The 8,717-nt window shown below is 46.4% G+C and overlaps 1 pseudogene; it reads right to left on the bottom strand.

The window, feature by feature from the left end:
• Positions 1–94: 94 nt before the first annotated feature.
• LOC105818886 lies at positions 95–4,070 on the bottom strand (annotated as a pseudogene).
• Positions 4,071–8,717: the final 4,647 nt, after the last annotated feature.

Genomic DNA, 8,717 nt, shown 5'->3' with positions numbered 1-8,717 from the left:
ACCTGCAGGTGGTGATTTGATTGAAGATGGTCGATTGGTGGCTGGATGGGAGGGATGCAACCCAAACGTGAAGCTGGAAAACAGAGTGGGATGATTATTCGAGCCCATGGGGCACCACGGAATCCTTATCTGCCAAAGAGAAACTTAGAAGATGACGAAATGGCCACTTCATTTCAATGCTGACAACTTCAGGTCCATATGCTGAAATCTCCCCAACAGAGACAGGAGAATCCTTCATAAGACTGGTCCACAACTCCAACTGGAGCTCCATCAAGATTTCTGGAGACTTGTTTACTAGAAGCATGCTCAAAGTGTGGTGCTGGCCTATCTACAAGAGTGCTTGCCTGGCGAATCTGTGCTTGGCTGTAGCAGAATTTGGACCCCAAGGTCAGCAACTTGGCCTTTGGTGGCTGTTCAAGCCTGTAGACAGTGACGCACACTTTCCACAGTCTTTTCACTGCCCAGTGGTTGGCAGTTTGAACTCAATGATAATCTCAAACTGTTCCATCTCTGCAGGTGTCAATCTAATGTAGAAGTTACTAAGCTTATAGGAAATTTTCAAGATCTTTCTCCAAGCAAAATGATTAAGTCCCAGCCTGTCTTTGTAAATAAGGAGGCTGTCAGCACACACTCCCAGCCTGATGTCCACACCTTCAGAGTCCTTGGCATCATGTAGGACAACACCATATGGGAAGTCCCTTTGCCTTGTCTGTGAACCGATAATTGGCTTGTGCTGGAGACAAGCCCCTATGGTTTTTGTACAGCGCTGCCACCACCTCCTCCAGCTCCTTAGTCTGGGTGGGGGCAAACTGGTATTCACTGAGGTCAATGCTGCCAGGAAATTCTGGTTCACACTCTCCAAGTTCAACCTGCAGTGTGTAGCATCCCAGGAGCGCATGAAACACAATGGAGCAGGGCAGGTGGCCAGAGGCAATGTCCCGCTGGAGCCCAAGGCACAAGCATCTGGTGATATCTTCAGTCAATTGAAAAGTGTCAGGAGGATAAAAGTTCACATTAAAAGTGAACAGCCAGGGAAGATTTTACAGTTGTCTGTTTTTTTTTCTGGGATCTAGCCAGCTTTTTATTTGCTCAGGGTTTTCCTGAAACATAAGTCCAAAGTGATTCTTCTCCAAGAGATTGAGCTATTCACACACTTTGTCAAATAATACTTGTCCCTTATCAGCTGTATATAGCAATCACAGCTATATTCGGTGCCATCTAAGAGGATCACTTTACACTGGACAGTTTTGGTCTTCTTGGTGGCTTTTTGAGAGGCCTTCTCTGCTTTTAGCTCATTGGTCTGCACTTTCTTGGTCTCTCGTTTTGCTGCTGCTCCTTCTGATTTGTCTTCCTGTATTTTCTTTACCTTCTCCTCTTCTCTCTCCTTACTTACTAATTCAGCAGGCTGGCTCTCAGCTCTGCTCACAGAAGGTTTTTCTTCCTTGACTTCAACCTTAATCTCCAGTTGCTTCCTCTGAGCCACTTCTTCAGCATCACCCTGGGCCTGTCTCTTTTCTTCCAGAAGGGGTTCCTCTTTATCTAAGACCCATTCTTCCACAACTGCATGGGTAGGCTCTTTTTTATCTCCTCCATCTTTGGCCACTAGTAAGTGACTTTTGTTTCTTTAGTCATGGGGGTATGAACTGAGAAACACCCCTTCTCTTACATGGCTCCTTCTGTCTCTTCTGGCAGTGTACACTACTTTGGCTTTAAGCTGCGGGAGATGGCTGGGAACCTTTCTCCTCAGGATCAGATGGCTGATTCTGCTGGTTTGCTGCTACTTCAGGTTGCTCCTTGGTTACATCTGCTAACTGGTCAGAGTCCTTCTTCACTTTAGATGCAGAGCCTACTTTAGTAGTTATGGTTACAGCTTATGCAGGCCCAAGATGTCATTGAAAGATGGAGAAGCACGTGGACCCCAGAAAGTTGTCTGCTGCAAGACAAACCTCCAAAGCAACCCTTTCTGTGAAGTCACTCTCTGAAGCTCACCTCCTTGTTCTGGAAGTCCAGGCAGTCTCTCTAGTTGTGCTCTGGGTAACAGCAGAACCCAGCATGGATAGAAGTCAAGCTGCCCTTGATGCCCTGACCCAGTGCTCCTGATGCTCTCCATGGAACTCCTTGCAGTTCTGCCAAGAGATGGAGGGAGTGGGGGTTGCAGAAGCAAATTGTGTGGGTGGCCGGCATGACTGGCAGTTTCTTGTCCATCCACTGGGGCCAAGTCCAGTACGGGGCTTCTCCTTGCCTGCCCCACCCCAGGCGGCCCAGGGGCTCATCCCACACAACCTGACAATGGGCATCTACAGAAAACCTGCCATTCATTGCAGGTCGCTCAGCTGTGCGTCCCTCTTGTGCACCTGCTGAGTCCTTCCTTGCTTTCTGCCATTGTGCCCAGGGGGTGCTGAGGTGGCGACGGCCACAAGTGGCCCAAGCTACCACAAACACAGCCACACGGATTTGCAAGGCGCAAAGTGAAGTCCGTGCAGTCCATGGAGGTAGCAGAGACATGACGTCATTAGGTTGCGCTCCAGGCATGAAGAATCGAGACCTTTTTTTGACAGTTGCTATGGTTTGAGTACGTCTCCCTAAAAATTTGGGTGTTGAAACTTAATGGCCAATGTGATACTATTAAGAGATGGGCCTTTAAGAGGTGATTTGGTGATGAGGGCTCCTCCCCTTGTGAATGGGATGAGGTTCCCTTATAAAAAGGCTTGATAGAGGTTGTCCCTTTCTGCCCTTCCACCTTCCACCATGTGAGGCCACAGCATTCTTCTCTTCCAGAGGATGCAGTGTTCGAGGCACCATCTTGGAGGCAGAGACTGGACCCTCACCAGACAGTGAATCTGCCAGTGCCTTGATCTTAGACTTCCCAGCCTGCAGAACTGTGAGAAACAAACTTCTGTCTTTTGTAAATTTCCCAGTCTTAGGTATTCTGTTATAGCAGCACAAAGTGGACTAAGACAAGAGTCCTCCATAGAAAAAGATCAAGAACTGCATCAGTAGTGAAGAGGCCATTTCTTTTTTCCTCCCATAACTTTCTCTTACTAGAAAGGGGCCAAATCCTGAGAAGGTAAGAATGGGGAAAGAGAAAGAAGCATCAGAGAGTTGTCTGGTTTGTAGCTCCCAGTGTCACTATATTGATTTGAAAACTCTTCCTTTCCTCACACACATACCCTAACAAAGGAATGTCCAAGGGAACCAGAAGCTGTCCACTGAGCCCGTCTTTGTTCCTGAGCTCCCAACAGGCGTGAGGTGGTGGAGGGCAGCACTGAACCATGAGTTCGACCAAGTAGGATGAATTTGCGATTCTGTCTACCTGGAATTACAGGTTCTCAAGGTGTAAAATTCAATCTTTCTATGCTCACTCACTTTTTGATTTAATACAGTAATCAAATCTTGTATTTATTTAAAATGTTGATATTTTCTTTCTCATGGATTTATTGGTATTAATTTTGATTTTAAGAATTATTTAAGAATTTTAGGATTTTAAGAATAATTTTAAGAATTACTTAAGAATTATTGCTTTTATTATAACTGTTGTATGTTTTGATTACTGCTTCACTCTAGTGCCTCATCCTAGTCCTGGTGCTGGCTTAAGCAAGTTTGAATGAGGGTGTAAGGAAGGAGGGAAGGAAGAGAGAACAAATGCCGTATTCTAATTGAACTCTCAGGATCCTGTCCTTTTTGTTTAAAAAAAATTGTTTTCTTCTTACCTCTTTAATTCTTCAGACTCCCTGGTCTTTGAAAAAGATGTCTGATTTCAACAATTCCAAATTAATCATATTAAAAGCTGTGCTTTGTTCTTCACATCTACTAAACCTATAAGACAGGTATTATTTTCTTCATTTTGTATGTGAAGTAAACAGAGATGAAGAGAATCTAAATGACTTGCTAAGGACACACAGCTGGTGGAGTGGATAAATTGGTATTTCTGCCAAACCAGACCTCAGAACCTGTGGGAAAATGCTACCTTCTGAGTGGTGGGCAAGCCACTGTGGTGGAACCTTGGAGAAATCGTCATCGGAGACAGAAGATATTTGCATCATGATGTCATAGAGGCCATGGGGCCCCATGGAAACTGAACCAAACAAAGAGACTGGAGCCCTGGACTCTGGGCTGGGATCCAGGAGAGATAGAGTGCAAGGGTGCCCCAGAGGAGGTCACTGGGCCATTCTGGTCTTGTGCTGGGGTGGACCTTTTCTATCTGTGGAGGACATCTCCCAGAAATGAACACAAAGGATTGAATTAACATCGGGGCTTTGGTCAGTCCTGTAGGGTGAGTCGGCCAGGCCTCCTGTGACTTTGGACATCCGTCAGCTCGATGACTTATCTGGGAACAAGTTTGGACCAGACCACAAAGCCATAAAAAGACTGGAGACGAGGAATCCCAAGCCCCTGAGCAGGGACAGGTGGTCTGTGGCTGGCCTGTATGACAGAGCAGACTCAGAAACTCAGGTTTCAGGCAGGCAAACTAGGCTGCCTACTCTGCTTGTTCAGAGCTGGCACCAGGTGTGGGGAGTACACAGTCTGCATCTGCCTGCTGCCCAAGAGTGGGATTAGAAAGGCCTTGGGGCTGGAGGGGTGGCTGGGTCAGCATGGAGCACAGCCACATGGGCCCCGGGGATGCACTGTCTGCAATCACAGTGCACAGAGCTGGGGCTCTGGACCTCATTTCCCAGAAGAGACGGCAGCTCTGGGCCAGTCATCTCCCCTCCACTGAATGCCTACCGCAGGCCCAATTTAGGAACAGGACAGTACCAGAGGAGGGGGTGAGAAGGGTTGTATTCTGTATATATTTTAAAGGTGGAGTTGGCAGGATTTGCCAACTTCCTGGATGGGGTAGCAAGAAAAAGGAATCAAGGATGACTCTAGGGTATTTTGGGTTGAATAACTGGAAGAGCAGGAACATTAACCAAGATAGGAGCCAAGAGAGGAGTAGAGTCATGTGCTGCATGATGGTGTTTTAGTCAGTGATGGACAACATGTACGATAGTAGTCCCATGGGATTATAACGGGGCCAAAAAATCCCTATCCCCTTGTGATGTCATAGCCATCATAAAGTAGTACTGCAGCACATTACCTTTTCTATGTTTATATATGTCTAGATTCACAAATAATTGCCATTGTGTTACTGTTGCCTACAGGATTCAGGACAGAAACATACTGTACAGGTGTAGCCTAGGAGCAGTAGGCTGTACCATATAGCCTAGATGTGCAATAGGCTAGATCACCTAGCTTTGTGTAAGTGTACTCTGATGTTCGCACAGTGACGAAACCACCTAACACATTTCTCAGAACCTATCTCCATCTTTAAGCAATACACGACTATACATTCATGGAAGTAGACTGGGTATTTCATTTGGAACGTGATAATTTGGAAATGTCTGTTAGATATACAAGTGGAAATATTGAGTATCCTGTTCAGGGGAGATGTCTGGGCTAGAATCTCAAATTGAGTGTTTTTATCATATTACTCTTTTGTATTGCTCTCTTAATGTATCTAGACAAATCAGGCATTTTTCCTTTATCCTGTTGTATTTTGCTTAAAAGTTTTCCGACCTCTAAATTATAAATGTTAGCCTTTATTTTTCTGTCGAATTTTTTTTGAGACAGTCTTGCTGTGTCAACCTGGCTGGAGTGCAGTGGTATTAATCACAGCTCACTGCAGCCTCTAACTCCTGGGCTCAAGCAATCCCCCTGCCTCAGCCCCCTGAATGAGCTACCATACCCGGCTTTTCTGTAGAACCTTATGGGGAATTTTTAAAAATACATTTACTTCAACCTGTTTGGAATATCTGCTGTAAAGTGTGGTGAATCAATGCTAACTGTAAAATTTCTACTTTGAAGACTATTGAAGATTTCTTCATGGCAAAAAAAAAAAAAAAGAAAAAGAAAACAGAGTGGAGGTAACTCACAGTGGCTCAGGGGATATGAGCCACCAGCAACTCTGGTGCTAAGGGGATATGTGACTGGGACAAAACTGTTTCTAGGTGATCTCAGGAAATTCTATCATAGTGAGGGAGGGGAGACGTGAGGCAGGAAGGGGAGGAGCCAATACCAGCGCCATCCTTCAAGTTACTGCCTCAGACGACCAGGGCTTCATCCCAGGGGGCAGCCCTGGAGACTCTGGAGACTGAGAACACACCTGAGGGGGCGTCCCACCTGGTGGCCAGGCAGCCGGAGCAGCCTCAGGCCTTTCCCTGCCCTCATGGCTGAGAGGGCTGTTTCTGGGGGCACTCACTGTCTGGTACTCCCAGCTGCCAAGGGAGCTCCCAGGCCAGACAAAAATCCCATTTGCAGGTGTTCGCGGGAACCACTGTCAGCCGGCACCTGCGCGTCTGGCTGAATGTTACTGGTATAGTGCTGAGCGCGCCACCTGCCTTGATTCCTTCAATCCTTACCACAACCCTGTGGGATACATACTAAAACTATTTCCATTTTACATATGAAGAAACTGACCAAGCCGGCCAAGTTTGTTGCCCAGGGGACACACAGCTACCAAGGTGCAGGGGGATCTGAGCCTGGAGTCGGCCTGGTCCAGAGCTCTTGTCCTACCACCACCGAGCTGCCTGGCATCTAAATCGGAGTGTCCCCTGTGTTATGAAGACAAGGGCAGGCCCCGACCTCTGTGCACTGTGATTGCAGACAGTGCGTCCCCGGGGCCCATGTGGCTGTGCTCCATGCTGACCCAGCCACCCCTCCAGCCCCAGGGCCTTTCTAATCCCACTCTTGGGCAGCAGGCAGATGCAGACCGTGTACTCCCCACACCTGGTGCCAGCAGCCTTGGGTTACTCACTTCACTCCACAAATTGCTGCGAATCTCCACTTCGGAGGAGAGCCAGATGACCGATTCAAATTCACGTCTATACAGGAGTATAATGAAATTCCCCATCTAGCAACCCTCCACCTGACCTGAGAAAGAGGAGGCCACGAAAGGGTTAAACACTTTATTTAGATGGCTTTGCTTGTTCTGGAGAATTAATGGAAGATAAGCTAAAAGTTCATTTATAAGAGTATTAAAGGATAATTATGATGGAGTAAGTGCAGAGGGTCAGGAGGCATTATGATGAACAGACTTATAACACAGCCGGGAAATAGGCTGAATAGATTCAATAATGCAGGACCCGACATTCTCCCCTGATTCTGCTGTATGTGAAAATCCACCCCCCCACTCTCCCTCTCTCTCTCTCTTCCTTTTCTATTTTAATTAAAAGTATAGCAATTCCATCCTTGGTTAGGTCATCTGTGAACTTATGATTATAAATTGATCCCAGGAACTTAGACTGGGAGGCAGATCCAAACAGGCGACCTTTTAATAGCAACAAAATAAAAAAAAAGATTTTGTAGAAAATCTGCTTCAATCAGATTAGACGGAAAGTGGGTAAAGCTGATTACAATCCTACTAAAGACAGTATTTGGGCAGTATTTGTTCTAAAACAATAGCATTAATTCTTCTTTAACAAGTATTCTCTGGAGCAAAATCAATAATTAATGGGAACTCAGTTTCAACTCACAGCCGAATCCCCGCGACACGTGAGGAAGAAAAGGTGTGAGCCGTGATCAGGGTTGGAAGGAGCCTGAGGTCCTGATGTTTTGGGTTAGATCTTGAGCATGTTTTTGCCTTAAAAAAAAAAAGACAGCTTAATTGAGGTATAATTTACATGCCATAAAATTCACCCTTTGTAAGTGTTCAGTGGTTTTTAATAAGGGAGGCTGTCTTGTCACAGATGACGCTCCAGCAATATTTGGAACTTCTGGACACTGATGAAACAGTGGGACTTTGCTGTGACTTTCAGTGGATGAGTCTGTGTGTCTGCACCCGTGGGGGAGGGGCACAACTGGAGCAGGACGACTTGTCACCTTGTCACCTGGCTGGGATGTCTTTTCCTAGAGATCAAGCAGCAGCCTTCAGGTCCCACCCAGTTTCCACGAGTGTTTCGTTTGGCCTCAAATGTGCTGAAACAAAACTTCAAACTACATTGAAAACTAGGTAGATTTCACATAAAAACATAGATTTCTGCTCCTTAATGAGAGATCAGAAAGCTACAGACTCTGGGCCCTTGTTCCAACATGGCTGTGACGTGCTTGTTTGCAGAGGGACGTGGCCCCCTTGGAAGAGGTTGTGTGTGCCCCAGTTCACCCCAATCCCCACCGCTCCCTAACGCCCCCCCCCATAGCGAGGCTCTATGTCTGCACCTGTGCACTTATCTGCCTAGTAGGAGAGAAACGTTTCTTTGCACTCTTGCTTCTCTCAAAAGCAAGTAAAACAGCGATAGCTCAGGAGGGCCCATGGTCAGTCTCACACTCTCTTCGTGTTGCTCATTTACATTACCTCCCTGGTTCCTGTGCAATTTACTGTTCATCTATTTATCATCATTTTAATTAAAAAATTGGTCCAAATTTAATTGTTTCACGTCAAACTTGCTTTTGTGACAATCTAAGAAACCAGCAAACAACCACCACCACCTATAGCAAGACTGGAGTAGGACTTTATTAAAAGTCTGGGCTGGTTAATTGAGCACTAAACATATTATTTGGATTTAGAAAGTGGAAACTCCACAGATGTGGAACTTCCTGTGTAAAACGTGAAAACCCCAGCAATTTCAGAATGTGGCCGGAGGTGTACCGCCATCACCTCAAGAAGGGACGAGTGGCCAGCAGGGTCTGGGGCTCCCTCTGCCCCAGTTGCAGAATTGCCCCCTAGCTCTTCCCAGGGCAGC

Source organism: Propithecus coquereli, unplaced genomic scaffold (genome assembly GCF_000956105.1).
Source record: "Propithecus coquereli isolate 6110/MARCELLA unplaced genomic scaffold, Pcoq_1.0 Scaffold459, whole genome shotgun sequence".
NCBI lineage: Eukaryota > Metazoa > Chordata > Mammalia > Primates > Indriidae > Propithecus > Propithecus coquereli.
Note: the sequence above shows the minus strand (reverse complement) of the source record. Positions and strands in the feature narration are given on the sequence as shown.